General features: G+C 47.2%; 1 protein-coding gene and 1 long non-coding RNA gene across 2 annotated transcripts in view; one reads left to right on the forward strand and one right to left on the reverse strand.

Moving 5' to 3' along the window:
* CAMK4 (calcium/calmodulin dependent protein kinase IV) overlaps nt 1-25,124 on the forward strand; it is an 892,231-nt gene that overhangs the window by 252,576 nt on the left and 614,531 nt on the right. The gene's annotated exons all lie outside the window — the stretch shown is intronic.
* The window catches only part of LOC138283403 (uncharacterized), a 74,640-nt gene continuing 50,103 nt past the window's right edge, over nt 588-25,124 (reverse strand). Inside the window, exons 2-3 of the long non-coding RNA XR_011201258.1 lie at nt 3,893-3,947; nt 588-923 (exon numbers count right to left, since the gene is read on the reverse strand). This is a non-coding gene — a long non-coding RNA (uncharacterized lncRNA). The remainder of the gene's footprint in view (nt 924-3,892; nt 3,948-25,124) is intronic.

Below are 25,124 nucleotides of genomic sequence, written 5' to 3' on the forward strand. Positions count from 1 at the left end.
ATTACGCAGAGAGGTATAGCATTTGGTGAGTGTGTTTTCATTATTGCCAGTCTTTCAATATCCAGCCCAGCACTTGAGTGAGGTTCTTTAACTGCCCCCTAATCTGAACATGTTCCTTGTGAATGTTATATTCTAAGGACACAGTGCCACATCAGTTGAGCTCCTCCAAACATATTTGTGCTGCAAGGCCCAGTTGGCATTAACCATCTCTGTGACAAATCTTTTCTAATTGGGTGGGACACCAAATCAGGAGTTCTCAGTACATGTTATATTCAAGATGTGGACCTGCACCTCGGACCTAAAACAAACTCTGAGCTGTGTGAGGTATCCAGGATAAAGACCTTAAGCAATCTGATATTTAGAAAGTCACCCAAATCTAATTTGGCACAGATGCAGATGTTTGATAGCAGTTTTCCTCCACTAATCAAGTTTTACTCCTTTCTGTGTTCCTGCAGAAACTCCAGAAGTGTTTCTATATTGTCACATTTAACATACTTTATGATACCATGCCATAAGAGCTCCTATAGTGGTCACCAGTAAAAGAGGGAGACCAAATTAGAGAACATACAAACACAGGCCCCTGCTTTTATTCATTTGGTACCTTCTACCAAACAGTGTTCACAGACCACTGCAAACTGGTCTAGTAATAACAGATACCACAATTGGGACCAACTGGTCATTGAACTAGTTGGTGTAGTGAAGAACACATGGCTTGCAGGTTTCAGATAGTAGCAGGATGATCATTATCTCTTCCCCCAAAACATGTGTGTGCTTATAATGGAATTGTTGCAAATAGCAGCCTTTCTGCTAAACACTTTATTCCATTCAATTAACACATCAAGCCATGGGGAAAATCTCTTGAAGTGTAGATACCTGGAAGCTGTCCATACTTCAGCCGAATATAGATGGCTAGATGCAGCGCCCTGAAGATAAACAGCAATATAATTAATGGAAATAATGATTTTTGAGTCAGCAATTATGTATTTCATCACATAGGAAGCAAAATCACCCAACTTGGTGCCACTTTTATAGAAGTACTAAGACTTTGCTGTCATTTTTTAACAGTTTGGGATTTTTGGAGTGTGAACAAAAGTTGTTATTGTCCAAATCATTTGGTGTACACTAAGGGGTTCGTGCAAGTCTGGGTTACAAGTGGACACCTGGAAAATAATGATGCTGATACGTGCATTTTAAAGGGTGGAGGAATACTTACGAGATGATTGGGGTAGTTATGGCGTTGAGACCTCAGGAGAGCCAGTAGCTGCCAGGGTAGACCAAGGGGTATAGCTTCGGGACGGGGAATTGGTGTGACATCCCAAAATAAATCCATTCTTGGATTGGTAGGCTGGTCTGGGTGCCCTGAGTGGAGTTTGCTATCTTTGTTTTTTTCTCATTGTGAGCCAGGAATGAAGACAAAACAATGACTTTTGATGTAAATAGGAGAGAGAGAGAGAGAGAGAGAGAGAGAGAGAGAGAGCAAGAGAGAGAGACAGAGAGGGTGACAGAGACACAGAAATACGCATCTGGTGGCAGAATTTGAAAATGTAAACCAGATAACTTGGAATCAATAGCAGCTTCTCTGTTTGTCCAGTTTGTGTGATTGTAGGCCTCCTTCTTCATTATTTTCCCACATGAGGACAGTTTTAAATATTTTAGTTGAGGATATGTAAAGCACCTTCTATGTTTGATTTAATAGGCTAAAATGTTGCTCCCTCAATAATAAGAATCTAGGAAATGTTTAGGGTTGCCTCCTAGGTTACTAATTGGCATTGTTGGGGACTAATCCATGAATGTTTCCAAAAACTAGCACTTTTAATAAATGTCCGTCTGTGCAGTGATATAATCTTATGTACTAAGGCGAAACACATTTGTATGTTACAGAAATACACTAATTGAACTTTAAACAGGTAGTATTCTTTACATTATGTTTGTTGGATGAAATACATGCCAAATGTTTTCATGGGATGGTTTGTGCATGGACTCTTTGTGCCAAGCTGGACCCATGGCTCCTCTCTGGCTTGGCTAATCCCATTAATTTGCCTGTGCACCGTCCCCTGTTTGCAACTCAGGATTAGTACATGGATGTGTCACTCACTTGATAAAATGATTTGTAAAAGGTGAGCGCTGCCCACATGAACCGATTTAACAACTCTATCATCAAGGCTTCTTGTAGCAGAGACAAATAAATGTGTGTAATGACAATGCATTTGATATAAGTGATACCACAGCAGGGACTCCCAGCCATTGTGATATATGTGACTGTAGTCATGATCTCCCAGGAGTACTACCAAGCCCAGTTAGAATGGGCAGGGGCGTGGCTTCAGCAGAGGTGTTTGGGGTGTGACATCCCTCAAATGCATTCTTGGTATTGTAGTATGTCTCTGGCCCTGAGTCGAATCTGCTATGTCTGTGTCAGTTTTCCTTATCTGTATCATTTGTTCATTTTTTGGATCGGTATCTGGAATATATATGATGACTGATTTACCAAAAACTTAATAAATCTGTACCCGTAGAAACACTCCTTGAACAAGTACAAATTTACTATGTTTTGGATTTCACAAACATTGTCAGTAGTAGGCTTAGCAAGTTGTGCCAGTCACAGGCAAACAACTGGCAATCAAACATCCAAAAGGTGATGGGATGAATGATTGCAAATAATGTAACAGTAGCAATCGTTCGGGTAGCATTCCAACCCTTTGCTTTTCACCGTCTGTGGCAGTCTAGACGGAGGACCACCTAGTGCAAATCAGTACTCACGCTGTACCTCTTGAAAACAGTCCATTCCGAATCTTGGTAATCTCTTCTCCCCACCCTGTAGCACACTGCTTTTTTCAGTTGGGAAATTTGAGATTCCCACCCCACAAATCTCTCTGACTAAGCTATGCTCCTGGGTAGACATAGAAGAGAAAGAAAGATAAAGAAAAGACTGGCTTGTTCATTCATAGTCAGAGAGGACAGAGGCCACAGGAAAGAAAGAAGAAGGGCAGAGAAACCACAGGAAGAAAAGAAAAAATACAGGACAGGGAGAGAGAGGAGACGTTTGGCAACCACAAGGTGATGGGACAGTCTTATTCTTATAACAGAAAAACACTGTGATAAAGCTGTAGAGCCAGGAAATCTCAATGCAAAGGCAACATGAAAGGTTGCCTGATTCACTCTGGACAGCTAAACACCATAGAAGGGATACCATGTCCCTCACAGACACCAACAGGCTGGGAGACAGGACCAATAAGGATACAAGTGTGGGAGTGCAGAGAAAAAGGAGGAGCTTATATCGTCCCTGGAAGAGGACCACAAAAGAGGATCTGGGGAAGAAAGGAGGTACCCATGACTCCATCAAGAGAAACTTGCTGTAGATCTTCCATGACCCAAAGATGGGTTGTGGACAGGCAAGTTGCCTGGGAAGAGATGAGGGAGGGAAGCAGCACTTCACTATCGTCCAGATGTATCAAAGGGTTTTACCCATTCTGTGTCTATGGAAAACGTGTTCATACATATAGCCCTATATATGGAGAGAAGGGGTACCTCACTAATTAGGAAGTAGTGGCACAGCACCAATAATTGGACAGAAGTAGCACCTAATTTAAAGCTGGAAGGAATGGCACCTCACAGAAGGGGAAATGTAGTTGCACATCACTTGAAGAGAGAATTAACGGAAAAAAGTAAATAAGCCAGAGAGAACCTTCCCACCAAAAAGGGGTATTGAAAAAGAAAAATATTTTTTTTTTTTAGAAACGCTTGAAGTCTGGTTTTACTGCTGGAGATTGTTGAATAATAGAAGAGATTTTGGATGAAAAAAGGAGATAATGAAGTATAAATTAAGAAGAGAGAAGAATTAAAACACAAGAAATGATAGAGAACTTTTATTTTTTTGTTACATATTCCTATTCACCTTTTTTCTTTTGAGGGATACAAAATCCTCATAATGGTGGAAGGGATTCAATTGTCTGTAAAGATAGAAGAAGGTATAAGGACGTGAAAATAAACTTAAACATTACAACTGAATATATTTTCACAATTCCAAAATAAAAGTAGTTAATAGAAGTCACTAAGACTGTGAAACATATTTGTCTTCCTTCCCACATGGCCTCATTATTTCACAGTACAGTATTGGGTGCAAAATATCCACACCATTCTGAGTTTGGGACATCTGAATGGGAATAGACTATGATATTGCATGTGACTCTCCATTCCAAGGTGCACTCGCTAAGAATTTGTGGTTTTCTCCTCCACAAACTGCATCAGGTTTATCCTCTGGTGCCCTATTACTGACCACTTATGATCCCGATTTGACGCTGGAGTTTGTGTCTAAATTAGAATTTGTGTGAGTAGGGGAATTAGTGCCTTGTGACCAGATGTCCAAAGCTATTTTGCAGCTTGTACAAAGTACTAAACCCATTTTGAGTATCTGTAACATGTTCCCAAATCTCTAAATGAGTTTAGGAAATCATAAGGAATCCCTGTTTGGAAGAGGTTGTTCAGGGCGTCCCTTCCAAACAGTGTTTCCTTAGGATATGTATCAATGATGTTTTACCACCAAATTCTAGTTACAAAACAGTAATACTTTTCCACCTTCTCAAAGGAGATTGTAACCTCATTGGAAAAGGGCCCCCAAAGAGCCCTTCTCCTTTGAGATTGTTTAAAAAAATGGTTACAATGTTCATTAAAAAAAATGCATCATGGGTTGCCTTTAAGAAAATAGATTGCTTTACTTAAAGCTATCACAGACATGATGGTCTTCTGACCTCAGCAGGCCACTTTCCCGGTGATGGCAGCCATTCCTCATAAGTCACAATTTGAGACCTACTTCATTGATATTCGGGAGGTAGGTCAATATCCAACCCACTAGGAAATTCTAATAAAAAAAAATAAAGTTTCATGCATTAGGAATAGTGATTTCCTAATTGCCATTCGGAGAAAATCATAATTTGTATACTTCTAATCACAATCTTAATACATATGCCCCTTGGTGACGTGTTCTCTCTACCTTATTTATTAAGGAACGTGGTTTGTTCTATGTCAGCATTTAGACTCCTTTCAATCATTGTTTCCACTTTCTCTTTGTGGAAAAATTGACTTTTTGTCGGCCCTTAAGTCTTGCATGTCCGGAGTGGCATAAAGCCCTCTTTGCTATTATATATTCATGTTCCTTATTTAGTTCCAAGGAATCACTGAAATTTTGTTTCTCCACTTTAAATATTTGTTTTCAAGCATGACATTAGACTTGGGAACTGTGTAATCTGATTTTCTTACTATCAAACCTTTTATTACATGAGCAAGAATAGTGTCACAGAAACTGCAATAATTGCAAAAAGTTAACAGAACATGATATAATGCCACTTTAAGCTTAAGAGGATGTAATCCATAAATGAAGTGGAATCCGTTTAAAGAAGGAAAATAATTCAATGCCCTGAAGGGTGAAAGCAAAATGTTTAGCCGATGTACAAACAGCAATGAATCAGAGTGGCGATTGTGATTGAGCTTCAGAAAGGGAATGCACTCAGTTGTGCGGTAATACTTCTCCTTGTCATTTCCTAAGTCTTTCTGAGTCTAGTTAACAAAACAAAACTCTTGTGTTTGTTTCCATTCCCCAGATTGGTCTTAAATTCTTAATAATTGGTAATCTTTATTACTCCGAGTCCAAGTATTCCTCGACACGGTCCTAAACAAACTGAGCTCAGCTCCCCACCAACATAATTATGCTGCCCAAATAAAGCATTTTAATTAATTTCTTTTAAAAACATACCGGTATCCTTGTATGTCAATGTAGTTTCTGAGCTCTGCCCCCATGCTAAGGATAGGAAGTAAATTATATCCTGTTAGAAACGGGGTCTCTAGTTGGCAGTGGTTTGCACTCTGTCCAAACAGGGACCCAAAGCCATCTCTTCTTCCGGGCAGAATGTCCTCAGTCCAGAAGTGTTCTAACTATGTGGTGTCAGAAGTCCAGTACTTATACCCATTTCTGTCTTTGAAGCAGGCAAACTTCAAAGAGAAGTCATTGTAGTGAACAAGACCTGTCTTTCCCTGCCCTGGCCCCAGACACACTCCAGGGGGTTGGAAATGACTTTGTGTGAGGACAGGCAGAGTACTACTCAGGTGCAAATGTCAGCTCCTCCCACCACTCTAGCTCAGTAAGACCCCTCAACCTGGTGATGGGCCATCAGGATATGCAGGGCACACCTTAGCTCCCTTTGTGTGACTGTCTAGAGTGAATGCACAAACAGCACAACTGTCAGCCTGACCCAGACGTGTATTCAGCAGACAGACAGAGGCACAGAATGGTTAAGCAAGAAAATGCCCACTTTCTAAAAGTGGCATTTTCAAACTTACAATTCAATAACCAACTTCACCAAGCTGTCTATTTTTAAATTTTGAGCTTTGAGACCTCAAACTCCAAATCTCTGTCTGTTCCTAATGGAAATTACACTTAAAGGATATTTGTTATCCTATGGGAGAGATAGACCTTGCAATAGTAATAGTGAAAAACAAATGTAGCAGTATTTTACTATCAGGACATGTAAAACATACCAGTGCATGTCCTACCTTAGAAATACCCTACGCCCTGCACATGGAGCTGCAAGGGCCTACTTTATGTGTGACGTACATGTAGTAAAAGGCAAAGGTTTCGTCCTGGCAAGTGGGTGAACTTGCCAGGTTGAAATGGCAGTTTAAAATTACACAAACAGACACTGCAGTGGCAGGCTTAAGACATACCTACAGAGCTACTCATGTGGATGTGAATATCCTTTCAAGAGGCCTCCCAGAAAAGGATGATGACTTCTTCCAACTATATCACCAGAAGCAACCTGGAAAACTTCCCTTACACAATACCATATGAAAGTTAGTTTTGAAGTAATGGAATGACATAGAAAAACCTAATTTCCCAAGGTTTCTGTCCAGCTGTCCTTTGGTGTGGTTTAGTGAGAAAGTCCCATCTAACTCTGAAGTGGACTTATTGATGATGGGGTTGTCATACCAACCATCCGTAATGTCAAGGAGACCTCGTATTCATCCTACTCCGTCACTGTACCACAGGTCATGATTTACATTGAATGACAATCTGAGCAAATCTATTTTGGAACTTTTCTGAATTTTATGGTAGTTTGGCTCAGTCCCCATGTGTGGGTTGAGAGCAATCCAGAGTTCGGGCCTGCATTCTCAATGATCAAGCACTGTGATGTTAGCATTGGAAGTATTCTTGTGGGATCATGTGAGGCATGATGTAGTGGTTGAAAGTCTGAAAGTTTGACAGGTATCTAGGGTTTTTGCTCCAACAGGTCTTGTGCATAATTCATATGACCTGATTTTAAGTGGGCTGTTAAATTGTGATTGGGATCACAATGGCATGTGATGCAATGTCATTCAGACCCCGTAGTTACCAGTTGCAATAAAGATTGCATCTTTTGTTAAATTTCAGCAGGTCAAGCCTTCTAGAATTTAAAACGGGCAAGCCTCTGTATTTATCGGATCACACAGATTTTGGTGCTGCAGTTCCCGGTAAATACCAGAAAAGACTATCAAGGCTGACATATTACTTGTGTGAATTACAGAAGTCCTCTCTCCTGAGTAAAACTCAAGCCACACAATGTGGTGCAAGAGCAACGCAACTCTTAAGGTAGATTTATAAGGCAAGGCCACCTTACATAGTGGCCTTACCTGGCTTGATAAATCTAGAGTAACAGTGCAAATGGGAAGGCGTTCCATGGGTGAAGATTGGCATCCACTCATTGATTTTGGCGTGTTCCCAGGTTTACCAGTACTGATAGGCCTTGGAATGCGTCAAAAGCCTAGGCCACCCCAGGTGAGGCGTAACGAGGAGAAATATCTTTATTTCTCCTTGTTACTTCCTCTTTCTATGTGTGCTGCATTCTCAGCACACATAGAAAGAGGAAAATGCATCAGGGGATTATTTTTGTGCTGGAAGGTGTCCCTCACAAAAACAATCCTGCTTACAACGCAGGCACCCTTGCACCATTGTGCAAGGGTGCATGCGATGGCGCTGGGAATGACAGGAATGCGCTGTACAATGTTAAGTACAGTGCATTCCTGCCCTTTCCCTATCATGCAGCAGAGATAGGTGACTTGCTGTGCTGCATGATATATTGAAAAATATGCCCCAATCTATTTATGGAAAGAAGTTGGTGGGTTTGGTTGGTGGGTGGACACAGCGACTACTGTCACCGGTCAGCCATCCCACAGAACACAGGTCCACTTCCTAAATTTGGGGCTTTGCCAGTTGGGGCGGCTCCTCCGCTGTGGCGGAGGAGCATTGCCCCCCCGCCAGCAGCAGCAGCTGCAAAACCTTTACAGTAAAAATGTAATAAACTATATTTATTAAATTTTTACTGCAAATTGAGCGGGGCCACTGATGTGACAGGGACTAAGGGGGAGTGTGCATGTATGTTTGGCCGGCCAAACATACATGCTCAGTAGGCTCTTTCCAACCCGGCACCACAGTGCCGGGTTGGAGAGAGCAGGCAGAGGCTCCTACTCTGCCTCGGAGGGCCCAGCCAGGGCGCTCCGTCCAATCCTACTGCTGCGTTCATGCTGCTAGCAACATGAAAGCAGTGGTAGGATTCGACGCAGGGCAGGGTGGGAGCCTGAACCTGTCCCTACAGATGAGGAGCGTGTTGGAGGTGGCGCAGCAAAACAGTCGCGAATTTTCTTTTTAATTAATTAATTAATTTATTTTTCATGCTCCCCTCGCGTCCCCCCACCCCCCACGCTGCCCAACCGCTTCTCCCTCCCGTGGGCTGCGACTGCAGTGCTCATCTCAGACTCGTGGCAGGCCCCTAGCAGCTGAGCCGTCAAAGTGCGGCGAGCTTTGAACATGACCCTCGTGACCTGGGAAGTATTTGCATAAGTTCAGACTGAGCTTGCTCGTTACAGTCGCCCATCTCCTGCTGGAAAATGAACAGCGTATTGCAGAGTGAGCATTTTGTGCTAATTTTAAAATGAGTCATGGTTTGCATTCTAATTGATCTGTAAACAGTTTCAACACAGATGTGTTTTTCGCAGATTTCTGCTTGGGATGCTTAGAACTCATTTTGGAATATAACCCTGTCATCATTTTTTTATGTGAGACAAAATCGATCTTTTATTTCCTCATGTTTTTAGATTTTGACACCTGTGATGGTAATTCATGTGAACATTACTATGTGATTTACATGTTAAACACGTACTCCTTCCTGTCCACAAATTTTGTATTATTTAAGCAACAAAAATACTTCCTTGGGAAAAACTGGGGTTATCACTTTATTCCTACGGTATTAGTAGACGATAGGTTAGTCCATAGAAAACCCAAGTTATTTATTTCTAAGAACTTGTACATCATATTTTTTGATCTTTCATAGTTGTGTGCAGATGGATCAGACCAAGGTATTGACAGGGCTCCAATAATATTTTTTCTCCATATGGGGGTTTATTGCTAGTTCTAAAGAGTTCGATTATAGTTTTGAAAATAATATTTACATACATCTGAATGGAAAAACACCAGGATGCTGTAAATGACCACAGACTTCATAATTGTAGGAATGTACATGAAATCTAATTCCTGTTTGGATTCAAACATTTTTTTCCATCTGCCAGTTTCTGATGTTGCATGATTTCTGCTATGAAATCCACTGGCATTATTATGAAAAAGTCTGTTGGTGATAGGGAGAGGGAACAAGAGAAGTGATGTGATCCCAAAAAGGGCACAAATACAACTCCTTCAGTTTCATTTAGCTACACAATTTGCAGTCTGTCTGCAGGCAATTTTCAAGGTTTTCTTTTCAAACCACACAAACAGTGGGAAATTATGTGCCTCTACTATAAAAAGTCTTAAAAGAATTCTGCACTGGCACTAGTTTGTACTGCACACAGGACAATGCCCTTTCATTCAGCTCCAATCAGGGAAACAGCGTATAAACCACAACTTAAACCACAACTCACCATTTAGGGGTAAAAGGCCGCTTTAATAGTACAGGTCTGGTATAAAACATTAACTTTGGCATTCAAGCCTTACAAAACTAAAAGTCCTCAATAAAACATATTCCTAGACCCAACCCCCACCCTCTAAAAAACATACCCCTCATCAATACCCCCTTCCCAACCCCACCCTAACCCGATCCAGTACCCATCTGTTCTGCTGTCCACCTTCTGTAGTTACCCTTGCCTTTCCTGCCTTTTGTTCCTTGTCAAAACTCCATGACCACTCATCTTTGTGCATCCGTACTCATCCCCCCCAAAGCCTGTCTGTGAAAAACCCACCACACAGGAAAACCCATCAGCATTTTCCTGCCCCACCCGAAGCAGCTATGTATCTATTCACAATCCCACAAGTTCTCACCTAAAAGGTCTGAAATCTTCATCTTTAGATCCAATAAATAATGTTTGATGCCCAAAAAAGACAAATGCACCCCATCCTGTCTAAAAAGATCCACATCCGTATGCGCAATCTCTTCATGCTGCAAAACTGAAAACTCTTGCAAATTACAAAAATTTCACATATCCCTGTTCATTTTTTGTTGTTTTTCTATACCTTTGGATGAATTCGCTCCCCTCCAAATGTGCATCGGTACCAATTGGGTCCAAACAATGTGCATCCCCGGACATTTCTGTTTGATCCTCAATAAATCCATCTTCATGGCCTTCAAAAGTCCAATACCTGACAAAGCCACTAAATCATTCTCTCCCAAATGAGATAATCTTTTAGCAAGAACGTATAACAGCTCCCCCACCTCATTCCCCATCCAGACCCAATTGACGCCCAGAATGTCTTGAAGAAGCCTGCTTCTCTGCCCAGCGCATGAAGGAATGTCCCACTATCCAAACTGAACACGCTCTGTTTGGGCCAGCTACACAACCTGAAAAAGGGGGGGGGGGGGTTAGGTGAGTGGTGGGGGCATAAAAACACACACAGTTACCCATAAAATTCAGTGACACATATAAACATTTCAACATGCCTCATACTGGTTTACTCTAACATAGCGTTGAAAACACAGACCTCCAATAACCCAAATCCATTGCCGCCTTGTCTGATCTCCCAAGTAGTTTGGCTTCTTTAGCCGCCCCAATACTGAATGAATGTGTACCATGAAATTGCGTAGCCATCCCCAGTCTTTTAATTGCCATTTTTAGAACCGAAAGCAACTGATTCGACTTCAAATTGGTACAATTATGATGAACAAATACAAACCTGGAATCTGCCGGCAAAATACGGGCAAAAGAAGACCAACAATAAACTGGACACACAGGGGGATCACTCCTCTTCAATACATCTTCTTGGCCCCTTCCCAACTGATCAACCTTAGATGATCTTTACCACAAATATATAGCTCCTTTCCTCAACCGCACATCCGAACACAGAATGCCTTCCTTACCTTTAACACCCAACAGCTCTGAAACTCTGAACGCACCATGAAAAAGCCATGACATACAAAGGGACATCAAGAGAACTTCCCAAGTTGGAAAACAAACTTCTTTTAAAACTAAAATTAGATCCTTCAACAGCTGCAACGTTATTGGTCATCTTCGATCACATCTTGCACCCTCTTTCGAGCCCAACCAGCGAGTATCCTTCTGCAGATTTCTCCTTCCATTGGATTATAACCCCAAACATACTTACTGTCAAAGGAAATACCTGACAACTTACCCGATATGGTTACTGTCAACAGCCCTGAGTCGATCTGCTGCATAATGAAATGAACAGCGTCCTCCCGTCTCTCTCTACAAGCAAACACACCACCCACCCTCCGAACAGCACCTGATCTGAGAAATTCAGACCAGGCCTGGTCATAACTCTTTTGTGTAGACAGAGCTATGGACTGCTGAACCTATTCCAACATCCTCACATTCCCATCTCTCATAACTCCCCAGGAACTGCTGTCTTCTGTGCATCTACTCCCGGTGCAAGCTCACGGAATCTCCACCACTGCTAACGAGATAGCGCATCAGCAATGTCATTATTAATACCTGGGACATACTTAGCCTTGAATAATATGTAAATTTCAAACAATTCAGTAAAAACAATCTCAACAGTTTCAACACTTTTTATATCTTTTGCTTTTTGAGAATTCACTAAATTCACAACTCTCTGATTGTCAACATTAAAAACTGCGTTCCTATTAGCTAACGTGTGTCCCCAAATTGACAATGCAACAACTAACGGAAGAAACTCCAAAAAAGCAATGCTATGCCTAGCTACTCTCCAGGCCACTGGCCAACTCTCAGCAGCCCAATGCCCTTTCAAGAAAAGACCAAAACCATGCGCCCCAGAAGCATCGAAACAAAATGAATTTGCCAAGCCCAATCCTCATCATCAACCAACATAGTAACTCCATTGAAATCTTGCAAAAAAGTAATCCACTTCCTCAAATCTGCCTTAACACTTGCTCGAAGCCGGATATGATGCTGAGGCAAAACTGCACCACTCAGCGCAAAACCCAACCTCCTAGAAAAGGCCCTGCCTACTCTCACAAACTTACAAGTAAAATTTAAATGACCAAGCAAACTTTGCACCTGGTTCAACTCCAACTTGGATCTTTGCACTGCCTCTTCCAACATTGCAACCAGCGTCTGCACTTTTTCTTTAAGTAAACGCACTTCCATTTTATTGGAATCTAACTCAATGACTAAAAAAATTCAGACAAGTTGAAAGACCTTCAGTTTTCTCTGGGGCCAATGGAACCCCATGTCAAGCATAGCCTTCTCCAATTCCAACAGAGCTGTCTGACATTCACCTGAATCAGCTTTACCAACCAAAAAGAAATCATCCAAGTAATGTGTTACATATTTATGATCACACTTAAACTGAAAAAAACGTACTAAACATTTCAAACAGCGAACAGGAAACAAAACAACTCATAGGCAACATCCTGTCCACGCAAATGGCATTATCAAACTGAACGCCCAACAAACAAAAATCCTCTGGATGCACTGGAAGAAGTCTAAAAGCCGACTGAATGTCGGATTTTGCCATTTCAGCCCCAATACCACATCATTTTACAAGAGAGATCGCTTCATCAGCTGATGGGCAACAATCAAAGGGGCCCACAATTCTCTCCAACACTAGCTCCTGCCGCAACTTAGCCCTCACTTCCTCTGGATTCTCCCTAGCAGACCTCAAATTTCTGGCCCATCTTTGTACTCTTGGTCCCTGATAACATAGTCTAAAAACTTCTGTGAAACCTCAAAACAGGAGTAGGGCCCTTTTCTCGCCACGTGCTGCATGTGGCCCCTTCCCCTGTCACCTCCTCTACCATGCACACCTTGCCATCCCCAATGTAACCTACCGAAACATTGGAAAGCGGGATGTCTGCCTACACAACTGGAGCATATTACATTGTTGTTTTGAACACACACCGCTATTAAATGACCAGCATGCCCCATTCTGATGCAGCTGCGCTCTCGACGCATTCCCCACCCCATATTGGGTGGGACGCCCCTGAAAGGGCTTATATTGCAAAGGCAACCCACTTGCCGTCTGTGTTATCAGCGCGTTCATCGCAGTTCTAAGCCATTGCATCCATAACTCATTATAAATCTCCACCCATTTCTTGTCTGGATAAATGGCCTTCCTAGTCCTAAACTCCTTATCATATCTGAACCATCCAAAACCGCCATTATCCATTTGAGCCCTCCTTACAATATCCATATACTTGAATAACACTACACACCTTTCTGGATAACACTCATAATACACACTCACATATATCAAAAAGGATGAAGTCCAGGTCTCAATAGTAAAAGGTACCTTAGGCCTACGCGCTAATTCCCACTCCTCTTCCTTGGAACCTTCATTAGCCTCAACTTCCCTATGAAGGAGCTTAAAAACATCAATAAATTCGCCTTTCCATATTTTATCCTTCATATTCTGAGTGCGATGCGCCCCCAAAGGCATCGGCCCTCCCATGTATGGCAGTTTTTTGCTTTTTACACTTTCCCAAGAACCCTCATTTATGGCAATACTGTTGGGAACTTGACCTTTCCCTACTCGACTCAAATCCGACTTACCTGAACCCATCTCTTATCCACTGACCACCTGCGTTGAAACATCAATGACACCATCACTTTTATCACATAGAACTATTGGAATCCCCATATTTTTGCCCAAAACCTTTGCCCAACCTCAGACCCCCCCAACTTGGGACCCTTCACCCCTTTCTAAATGCGCCCTATGCTCCTCACCTTGAGGTAAGTTTCCAGCCGTGATCATATGTCGATCTTCTCCAACCCGACGATCGATCCGGAACCGCCTTCTCTGTTGTTTCCTGTAAAACACCAAGCCTCCGTCCTTCATTAGCTTTACCCTGGTCCCTGACATCTTTCTGCACTGCCCTCTGTTGCACAATTTTTCCATCCTCTGGTCGTTCCCATCTTCATAATCTAAAACTTCCCCTTCCAGTTTGTACGCCTGCTCAACACAGCCAGCGCCCCGTCTGGTAGACGGCTCTCCATGCACCAAGTGATGAACCTCATGAAGGGGCCTAATGCATCCCCTGATGTCAGACGAGTCGTTCCGGGTCTCGCCCTCTTTTCTGTCCGGTGTCCTGAGGGTGCTCCAACCCCCACTGGCATCCTTTGATTGCATGCGAGCCACCCAAGTCACCTTGACGATGACTACTCCTCATGCCTGCCCAATGCATGAGTGCCATCACACCCAGACTGTGATACCACTGACCCTGGCTGCCAAAAATCCAACCTAACTTGCGCCATGCCTGCCTTCCCACTGCCATCCGTCTCACCATAGAGCGTACCACTCATGCCTACACCAGTATTGTCTACAGATTCAACATGCTGCGCCCTGCCTTAAATGTAGACTGATTGTTAACGTCCCATTGCTGCACCTTATGTAGCATGGGACTAACTAATCTGGAATAAACTGTATCAACCTACCATCCTGCATGACAGTAGGCATATTAAATAACTCAGTACCTGTATTAACATTTCCTTGCTCTGGCTGCACTTTCCCCTCCTCATCTGAAATATTTATAACTCTCTCCCGAGTTCCTGCAGTGGGTGCCGCCATCTTTATTGTAGCCCCTAACGGTCTTTTCTCTAATGCTCTCTCCCCTCGCTCACCCTTTGTTTTTCAGGGGAGTAGAGCTTGTTTTTCCTTCCTGTAGCACACGCGTAACTGAACGCCCATGCGCTTCACCGGCCCACTCCCCCAAGCGCCCCTCCTCTATCACCACACTCTGCGACAGGGCTCCCCTGCCTTGGGACACAACGCACTGCCGAAATGAAGCCCCCGAGTGATGCGCAAACCTCGCCCCACCTCTTCTGATATGCAAGCCATGAGCCGGTAAGCCAGCCGCAACTGCCATGCCAAAATCAATAACGCGCTCCGGCGATGACCTGACTTTTCGCCTTGCAACACTTTCTGCCTAATTTTGTCGGACGATGAGTCAGTGACGAGCAGGCAATTACTGCTGCCGCCACGCCCTCCGAGGACACTCTCTTTGGCCTACGTAAGCCCACCCATGCCTGCTCCAGCACCCCATCTCGCAAGATATCCTCCCTACCTTTGTCCTGCAATACCTTCAATGCCTGCACTACCTTATTAACTTTCTCCATAATAGCCTTAAAAAACCTATGCTAACAACCAAAACAAATCTATCCAATACCAAGTTTATATTCTAAGGCCTACCTCACACAAATTAATAAAAACGCCTATACTGGGTATGACAAAATGGCCAAAGAGGCCGTCCACACCTTGCCCCCTATATATAAACCCCCATTACTCCTGCCCTTCCGCTGAATTAAACCAATCCCTGAAAACCCAGTGGTGGATTCTACCACCTATTCCCGATCAGACCGGGCAAGCCCTCGCTCTCCTCCAAGCCCCCATTGGCACTCGTGCACTAGTGCATGCTGATTTTTTGTGTAGCTATGGAAGAGTCAGACTGGGATAGATAATGGGCCTTGGACACCAAACAAAACTGGCCCCCATTAACGAATTAGGTAGCTACAAAAGTGGCCGAAGTGTGCAAATTAGGACAGTTTTGAACTTTTAAAGACACACTGAATAAGTATTTTCCAAGGTATGGAAGACTGCATAGATTGAACTTGCTGTAGGCAATGTAAAATCTGCTCACCACACCATAAAACAAGGCCACGGTGTTGAAGTAAGCCTCAGCAAGGCCTACTAGTGCAAGGGGCTCACCTTTCTCTGCACAAAGTCCTCAGACCATGTAGGAAGAAGTTGGCACAGAAACTGAAATAAAAGACAAAGTTTATTAACCTCATGAGGTGGTACTACAGTTCAAACAGCACTCTTCGGTAATGTTTGAAGTAGCACACTGAACTGAGAGAGCATGGTCCTTTTATACCCACGCAGGGGTTAAAAGGAGGTGGTACAGTTATAGAAGCAAGACTTGCATACATGTAAGGTCATGTGGAAATGCACAGTCGACAGGTAGGAAGAGCTAACAGTTTTCAAGGACTAACAGCTGCAGACCTTACTGAGCATGTGCGAAAGTGGGAGATGCTAAATATAACTTGTCACTAGGCAGATTTTCAAGAGTAGTTAACAGAAAGGTAGGACAGAGCACATGGTGAGCACATGGCAGCATGTGGCAGAGAAAATGACTGCCACGAATACAAAATGGATTCCGCGAAATGTTCACAATAGTTACTAAATACAAGATGTCTTCTGCTAATGCTTAATCTAATCGCTGCTAAACTACAACAACAGGGGCCTGGCTTCGGATCCTCACATTCTGTCCTTCGCGTTCCACAGCACCAGGGTTAGGAATCCAGTCCCCAAACAGCAGGCCAGGTGCCCTGACTTCCCCCCATCCTGCAGGGACTGTGGTGGTTGCTGTGGAGCCTGCTCCTACCTCACCGGCAGTAAGACTCACCCGACAGCCCTGTCTGAGGTCGTGGCACTACCATATTGCTGTGGTGCACTGGACCCTGCAGAACTAGGTGGATTCACATTGTGGAGAACTGGACGACTGCTTGCCTGTTTTGGGGCCAACTAGCTGCTCTGCTCCCCCAGCATTGAGTTCCTGGTGTGGCCATGACCTTCAGTCGCTCTGAGGCCTTGTGAGCAGAGCCCCGCCATTTTGGAAGAACTGCGAGGAGCTTGGCATACGGCGAATCGCTCAGCCCTACTGATACCTCAATGGACAGCACTGAAGAGTGCTGGGCTATGTCTGCAAGCGATGATGTGTGGATCTTGCTGGCGGCTGAGTAGACGAGCAACATCCTTCCTCCCCTCCTCCTGCCTGTACTGCAGCCTCCAGCAGAGATCTGGACCCGCAAGGCACCCAGGGTGAAGAGAGGTCAGCAGAGATGCTTTTGCAGCCTACAACCAAGGCCAGGCCCCGCGAAGCCCTGCAGGTGAGGAGAGACTGCTGGGGCCACCTCCCCAACCCTCCTGCTTGATCTAGCACATTAAGCCTGGCCCCCATCTCATGCCCTGCACCTGGGGGCTGAGTGTTTTGGGATCTCAGGGCCTCAATTTTAAGTATTGATTGGTGCCCCTCCAGAACTACAGGGGACCCTTGAAAGAGGGGAGATCCCTTTGGGTGCTCCGTGGACGGATTCTTGTTCCTCATTGCTCACTCTGGCAGATACCTCTGACGCAATCAGTATCAGGTGTTGTTGAACAGCTGAGGGCCCCTGATCCTGCATACTGTACAGGGGCTGGAACTAGACAGTGACTCTCTCTACAGGTTGGCCACTCATATCCACCCTACAACCTACATCCAAGCTGGGCAGCAGAGACTTGCCTACTTGTATTGCTGGCCCCCTATTATGCCACGGACTGGGACCCCTGGTGCGACTATCCACAGGGCCTTCCCTGCATCACCCGATCCAGGATGTAGTGGTCACCTTCCCTTGCAACGTGGTCCAGGAGCTGGACCCTGAAGATACCTTCACCACTGACATTGGCCACTTCTATTTACATCATCCCAAGGCACAACTGCTTGTTATGATTACAGGACTTTGAGGTGTAAGCTCTGGCCCGTGGTAGGGATTGATCCTTGTTGACTGACAGTTACAGGGCATACACTTTGGGATGGCTTCAATGCAATTATAAGAGGTTCTATGTCTTCTAAAGAGATTGTCCGGGCTCGTGAGGGTAGATTGATTGAGATGGGATTTGCAGATAATATTAAGGGGATGGAAGTCCTCGATCATTCTGTCCCATCGAGATGCAACAAACAGCGATTAACCATCCTATGTGTTCAGCTGCGGGTACATCGTGCTAATAGGGTGGAACAATTATTGCTCACCCTAAAATAGAAATACTATGAAGAAGGGCACAAGATAGGGACTCACCTAGCACGTAGACTATGACAGCAACATGCATGCTCCCATATATCCAAGATACAGGCCGGAGATGGCACTTGGGCCACTTCCGACAGTGCTAAACAACAAGCGTTCCAATATTTCTACTGCACCCTCTATAAAGAAGCGATGCTCCCAAGGAAGATCTAGATGCTTATCTAGCAGATTGTCAGTGGGATCCGCTTCATCCCCTTCACTCTGAACTACTTGAGGCTCCCATTACCCTACAGGAGCTGCACCGTGCCCTTAAAGGCCTATCTTTAGGCAATACCCCTGTCCCAAATGGCCTCCCTGTGCCTTTTCCATAAAATATATTTTCCAGCTACAGGACCATATGCTGACTCTCTTGAAACACATTTACAACTGATACAGGTCTCAACCCCGCCATGTCAGAGATTACTCTCATCCCCAAACTCGGTAGTGACCGCTCCCTATGCGCTTTCTATTGCCCTATTAAACATGGACGCCAAGATCTTTACTAAAATCCTGGCAAATAGATTTGAGGCATATCTTCCAGGCCTGATTGAACCAGATCAAGTTGGCTTCATATTCAATAGGCAAGGAGCAGAAAATATCTGCCACATTGCTCATTCAGTGAAAAAATGCATCGCCACAATATACCTTCTTGCCTTCTTTCCCTGAATGCTGAGAAGGCATTTGACAGTGTTAGCTGGTCCTTTTTACGAGTGGTCCTTCAAAAATTGGTCTTTGTCCGACAATGATCTCTAGAATAATGGCATTGTATGCATTGCCCACCACTACAAATTGTGTTAATGGCCATCCTTCACACGCTACCCGCCTGGGAAGAGGAACCAGGCAAGGCTGCCCCCTTTCACCTTTACCTTTTGCTTTAGCGGTTGAGCCACTGGCAATCATTATCCACCAAGCAGAAGATATAGGGGGTGATTCTGATATTGGCGGGCGGCGGGAGCCGCCCGCCAAGCGGGAACCGCCAGAAGACCGTACCGCGGTCGAAAGACCGTACCGCGGTCGAAAGACCGCGGCGGTCATTCTGGGTTTCCCACTGGGCTGGCGGGCGACCGCCAAAAGGCCGCCCGCCAGCCCAGTGGGAAACAGCCTTCCCACGAGGACGCCGGCTCAGATTTGAGCCGGCGGAGTGGGAAGGTGCGAAGGGTGCAGTGGCACCCGTCGCGTATTTCAGTGTCTGCATAGCAGACACTGAAATACTTTGTGGGGCCCTCTTACGGGGGCCCCTGCAGTGCCCATGCCATTGGCATGGGCACTGCAGGGGCCCCCAGGGGCCCCGCGGCACCCCCTACCGCCATCCTGTTCCTGGCGGGAGACCCGCCAGGAACAGGATGGCGGTAGGGGGTGTCAGAATCCCCATGGCGGCGGAGCGCACTCCGCCGCCATGGAGGATTCTCAAGGGCAGCGGAAAGTCCGTTTCTGGCCGCGGCTGAACCGCTGCGGTCAGAATGCCCAGCGGTGCACCGCCAGCCTGTTGGCGGTGCTACCGCCAACCTCCGCCATGGCGGTAACTACCGCCAGGGTCAGAATGACCCCCATAGTGCGTATCCCCTTTGGAGGCCGTACTCATAAGATAGGCATGTTTGATGACGACCTCCTGCTCACTCTCGACCAGACTGAGACCTCCCTCCCGGCAATAATGCAAACACTGATCGCGTTTCAAAAAGCCTTGGGCTTTAAGATTAACCTGTCTAAGTCTCAAGCTCTAAACCTTGTGATTCTCAAGGCTGATCCCCCCACTCTGCAGTTCCTTACCCCTTTTCAGAGGGCACAGTGATCCATCAAATACTTAGGGTTGACCTTAACTCCATCTTTAACATCCTGGATGCAGGATAACATGCCATAGTATCGGAGATATGTCTTGAAAGAGCTCCGCTGCTGGAAATGTCTGCAGGTATCCTGGCTGGGTCATCTAATTGCCTTTAAAATATCCATTCTTCCTCCTATCCCCATCCCACAGAATGATAGCCTTCCCACGAGGACGCCGGCTCAGAATTGAGCCGGCGGAGTGGGAAGGTGCGACGGGTGCAGTGGCACCCGTCGCGTATTTCAGTGTCTGCATAGCAGACACTGAAATACTTTGTGGGGCCCTCTTACGGGGGCCCCTGCAGTGCCCATGCCATTGGCATGGGCACTGCAGGGGCCCCCAGGGGCCCCGCGGCACCCCCTACCGCCATCCTGTTCCTGGCGGGAGACCCGCCAGGAACAGGATGGCGGTAGGGGGTGTCAGAATCCCCATGGCGGCGGAGCGCGCTCCGCCGCCATGGAGGATTCTCAAGGGCAGCGGAAAGTCCGTTTCTGGCCGCAGCTGAACCACCGCGGTCAGAATGCCCAGCGGTGCACCGCCAGCCTGTTGGCGGTGCTACCGCCAACCTCCGCCATGGCGGTAATTACCGCCAGGGTCAGAATGACCCCCATAGTGCGTATCCCCTTTGGAGGCCGTACTCATAAGATAGGCATGTTTGATGACGACCTCCTGCTCACTCTCGACCAGACTGAGACCTCCCTCCCGGCAATAATGCAAACACTGATCGCGTTTCAAAAAGCCTTGGGCTTTAAGATTAACCTGTCTAAGTCTCAAGCTCTAAACCTTGTGATTCTCAAGGCTGATCCCCCCACTCTGCAGTTCCTTACCCCTTTTCAGAGGGCACAGTGATCCATCAAATACTTAGGGTTGACCTTAACTCCATCTTTAACATCCTGGATGCAGGATAATAGGCCATAGTATCGGAGATCTGTCTTGAAAGAGCTCCGCTGCTGGAAATGTCTGCAGGTATCCTGGCTGGGTCATCTAATTGCCTTTAAAATATCCATTCTTCCTCCTACCCCCATCCCACGGAATGATAGCCTTCCCACGAGGACGCCGGCTCAGAATTGAGCCGGCGGAGTGGGAAGGTGCGACGGGTGCAGTGGCACCCGTCGCGTATTTCAGTGTCTGCATAGCAGACACTGAAATACTTTGTGGGGCCCTCTTACGGGGGCCCCTGCAGTGCCCATGCCACTGGCATGGGCACTGCAGGGGCCCCCAGGGGCCCCGCGGCACCCCCTACCGCCATCCTGTTCCTGGCAGGAGACCCGCCAGGAACAGGATGGCGGTAGGGGGTGTCAGAATCCCCATGGCGGCGGAGCGCACTCCGCCGCCATGGAGGATTCTCAAGGGCAGCGGAAAGTCCGTTTCTGGCCGCGGCTGAACCGCTGCGGTCAGAATGCCCAGCGGTGCACCGCCAGCCTGTTGGCGGTGCTACCGCCAACCTCCGCCATGGCGGTAATTACCGCCAGGGTCAGAATGACCCCCATAGTGCGTATCCCCTTTGGAGGCCGTACTCATAAGATAGGCATGTTTGATGACGACCTCCTGCTCACTCTCGACCAGACTGAGACCTCCCTCCCGGCAATAATGCAAACACTGATCGCGTTTCAAAAAGCCTTGGGCTTTAAGATTAACCTGTCTAAGTCTCAAGCTCTAAACCTTGTGATTCTCAAGGCTGATCCCCCCACTCTGCAGTTCCTTACCCCTTTTCAGAGGGCACAGTGATCCATCAAATACTTAGGGTTGACCTTAACTCCATCTTTAACATCCTGGATGCAGGATAACAGGCCATAGTATCGGAGATCTGTCTTGAAAGAGCTCCGCTGCTGGAAATGTCTGCAGGTATCCTGGCTGGGTCATCTAATTGCCTTTAAAATATCCATTCTTCCTCCTACCCCCATCCCACGGAATGATAGCCTTCCCACGAGGACGCCGGCTCAGAATTGAGCCGGCGGAGTGGGAAGGTGCGACGGGTGCAGTGGCACCCGTCGCGTATTTCTGAAATACTTTGTGGGGCCCTCTTACGGGGGCCCCTGCAGTGCCCATGCCACTGGCATGGGCACTGCAGGGGCCCCCAGGGGCCCCGCGGCACCCCCTACCGCCATCCTGTTCCTGGCAGGAGACCCGCCAGGAACAGGATGGCGGTAGGGGGTGTCAGAATCCCCATGGCGGCGGAGCGCGCTCCGCCGCCATGGAGGATTCTCAAGGGCAGCGGAAAGTCCGTTTCTGGCCGCTGCTGAATCGCCGCGGTCAGAATGCCCAGCGGTGCACCGCCAGCCTGTTGGCGGTGCTACCGCCAACCTCCGCAATGGCGGTAATTACCGCCAGGGTCAGAATGACCCCCATAGTGCGTATCCCCTTTGGAGGCCGTACTCATAAGATAGGCATGTTTGATGACGACCTCCTGCTCACTCTCGACCAGACTGAGACCTCCCTCCCGGCAATAATGCAAACACTGATCGCGTTTCAAAAAGCCTTGGGCTTTAAGATTAACCTGTCTAAGTCTCAAGCTCTAAACCTTGTGATTCTCAAGGCTGATCCCCCCACTCTGCAGTTCCTTACCCCTTTTCAGAGGGCACAGTGATCCATCAAATACTTAGGGTTGACCTTAACTCCATCTTTAACATCCTGGATGCAGGATAACAGGCCATAGTATCGGAGATCTGTCTTGAAAGAGCTCCGCTGCTGGAAATGTCTGCAGGTATCCTGGCTGGGTCATCTAATTGCCTTTAAAATATCCATTCTTCCTCCTATCCCCATCCCACAGAATGATAGCCTTCCCACGAGGACGCCGGCTCAGAATTGAGCCGGCGGAGTGGGAAGGTGCGACGGGTGCAGTGGCACCCGTCGCGTATTTCAGTGTCTGCATAGCAGACACTGAAATACTTTGTGGGGCCCTCTTACGGGGGCCCCTGCAGTGCCCATGCCATTGGCATGGGCACTGCAGGGGCCCCCAGGGGCCCCGCGGCACCCCCTACCGCCATCCTGTTCCTGGCAGGAGACCCGCCAGGAACAGGATGGCGGTAGGGGGTGTCAGAATCCCCATGGCGGTGGAGCGCGCCCCGCGCCATGGAGGATTCTCAAGGGCAGCGGAAAGTCCGTTTCTGGCCGCAGCTGAACCACCGCGGTCAGAATGCCCAGCGGTGCACCGCCAGCCTGTTGGCGGTGCTACCGCCAACCTCCGCCATGGCGGTAATTACCGCCAGGGTCAGAATGACCCCCATAGTGCGTATCCCCTTTGGAGGCCGTACTCATAAGATAGGCATGTTTGATGACGACCTCCTGCTCACTCTCGACCAGACTGAGACCTCCCTCCCGGCAATAATGCAAACACTGATCGCGTTTCAAAAAGCCTTGGGCTTTAAGATTAACCTGTCTAAGTCTCAAGCTCTAAACCTTGTGATTCTCAAGGCTGATCCCCCCACTCTGCAGTTCCTTACCCCTTTTCAGAGGGCACAGTGATCCATCAAATACTTAGGGTTGACCTTAACTCCATCTTTAACATCCTGGATGTAGGATAATAGGCCATAGTATCGGAGATCTGTCTTGAAAGAGCTCCGCTGCTGGAAATGTCTGCAGGTATCCTGGCTGGGTCATCTAATTGCCTTTAAAATATCCATTCTTCCTCCTACCCCCATCCCACAGAATGATAGCCTTCCCACGAGGACGCCGGCTCAGAATTGAGCCGGCGGAGTGGGAAGGTGCGACGGGTGCAGTGGCACCCGTCGCGTATTTCAGTGTCTGCATAGCAGACACTGAAATACTTTGTGGGGCCCTCTTACGGGGGCCCCTGCAGTTCCCATGCCATTGGCATGGGCACTGCAGGGGCCCCCAGGGGCCCCGCGGCACCCCCTACCGCCATCCTGTTCCTGGCAGGAGACCCGCCAGGAACAGGATGGCGGTAGGGGGTGTCAGAATCCCCATGGCGGTGGAGCGCGCCCCGCGCCATGGAGGATTCTCAAGGGCAGCGGAAACTCCGTTTCTGGCCGCGGCTGAACCGCCGCGGTCAGAATGCCCAGCGGTGCACTGCCAGCCTGTTGGCGGTGCTACCGCCAACCTCCGCCATGGCGGTAATTACCGCCAGGGTCAGAATGACCCCCATAGTGCGTATCCCCTTTGGAGGCCGTACTCATAAGATAGGCATGTTTGATGACGACCTCCTGCTCACTCTCGACCAGACTGAGACCTCCCTCCCGGCAATAATGCAAACACTGATCGCGTTTCAAAAAGCCTTGGGCTTTAAGATTAACCTGTCTAAGTCTCAAGCTCTAAACCTTGTGATTCTCAAGGCTGATCCCCCCACTCTGCAGTTCCTTACCCCTTTTCAGAGGGCACAGTGATCCATCAAATACTTAGGGTTGACCTTAACTCCATCTTTAACATCCTGGATGCAGGATAACAGGCCATAGTATCGGAGATCTGTCTTGAAAGAGCTCCGCTGCTGGAAATGTCTGCAGGTATCCTGGCTGGGTCATCTAATTGCCTTTAAAATATCCATTCTTCCTCCTACCCCCATCCCACAGAATGATAGCCTTCCCACGAGGACGCCGGCTCAGAATTGAGCCGGCGGAGTGGGAAGGTGCGACGGGTGCAGTGGCACCCATCGCGTATTTCAGTGTCTGCATAGCAGACACTGAAATACTTTGTGGGGCCCTCTTACGGGGGCCCCTGCAGTTCCCATGCCATTGGCATGGGCACTGCAGGGGCCCCCAGGGGCCCCGCGGCACCCCCTACCGCCATCCTGTTCCTGGCGGGAGACCCGCCAGGAACAGGATGGCGGTAGGGGGTGTCAGAATCCCCATGGCGGCGGAGCGCGCCCCGCGCCATGGAGGATTCTCAAGGGCAGCGGAAACTCCGTTTCTGGCCGCGGCTGAACCGCTGCGGTCAGAATGCCCAGCGGTGCACTGCCAGCCTGTTGGCGGTGCTACCGCCAACCTCCGCCATGGCGGTAATTACCGCCAGGGTCAGAATGACCCCCATAGTGCGTATCCCCTTTGGAGGCCGTACTCATAAGATAGGCATGTTTGATGACGACCTCCTGCTC

The sequence above is a fragment of the Pleurodeles waltl genome, chromosome 1_1, assembly GCF_031143425.1.
Source record: "Pleurodeles waltl isolate 20211129_DDA chromosome 1_1, aPleWal1.hap1.20221129, whole genome shotgun sequence".
Classification (NCBI taxonomy): Eukaryota; Metazoa; Chordata; class Amphibia; order Caudata; family Salamandridae; genus Pleurodeles; species Pleurodeles waltl.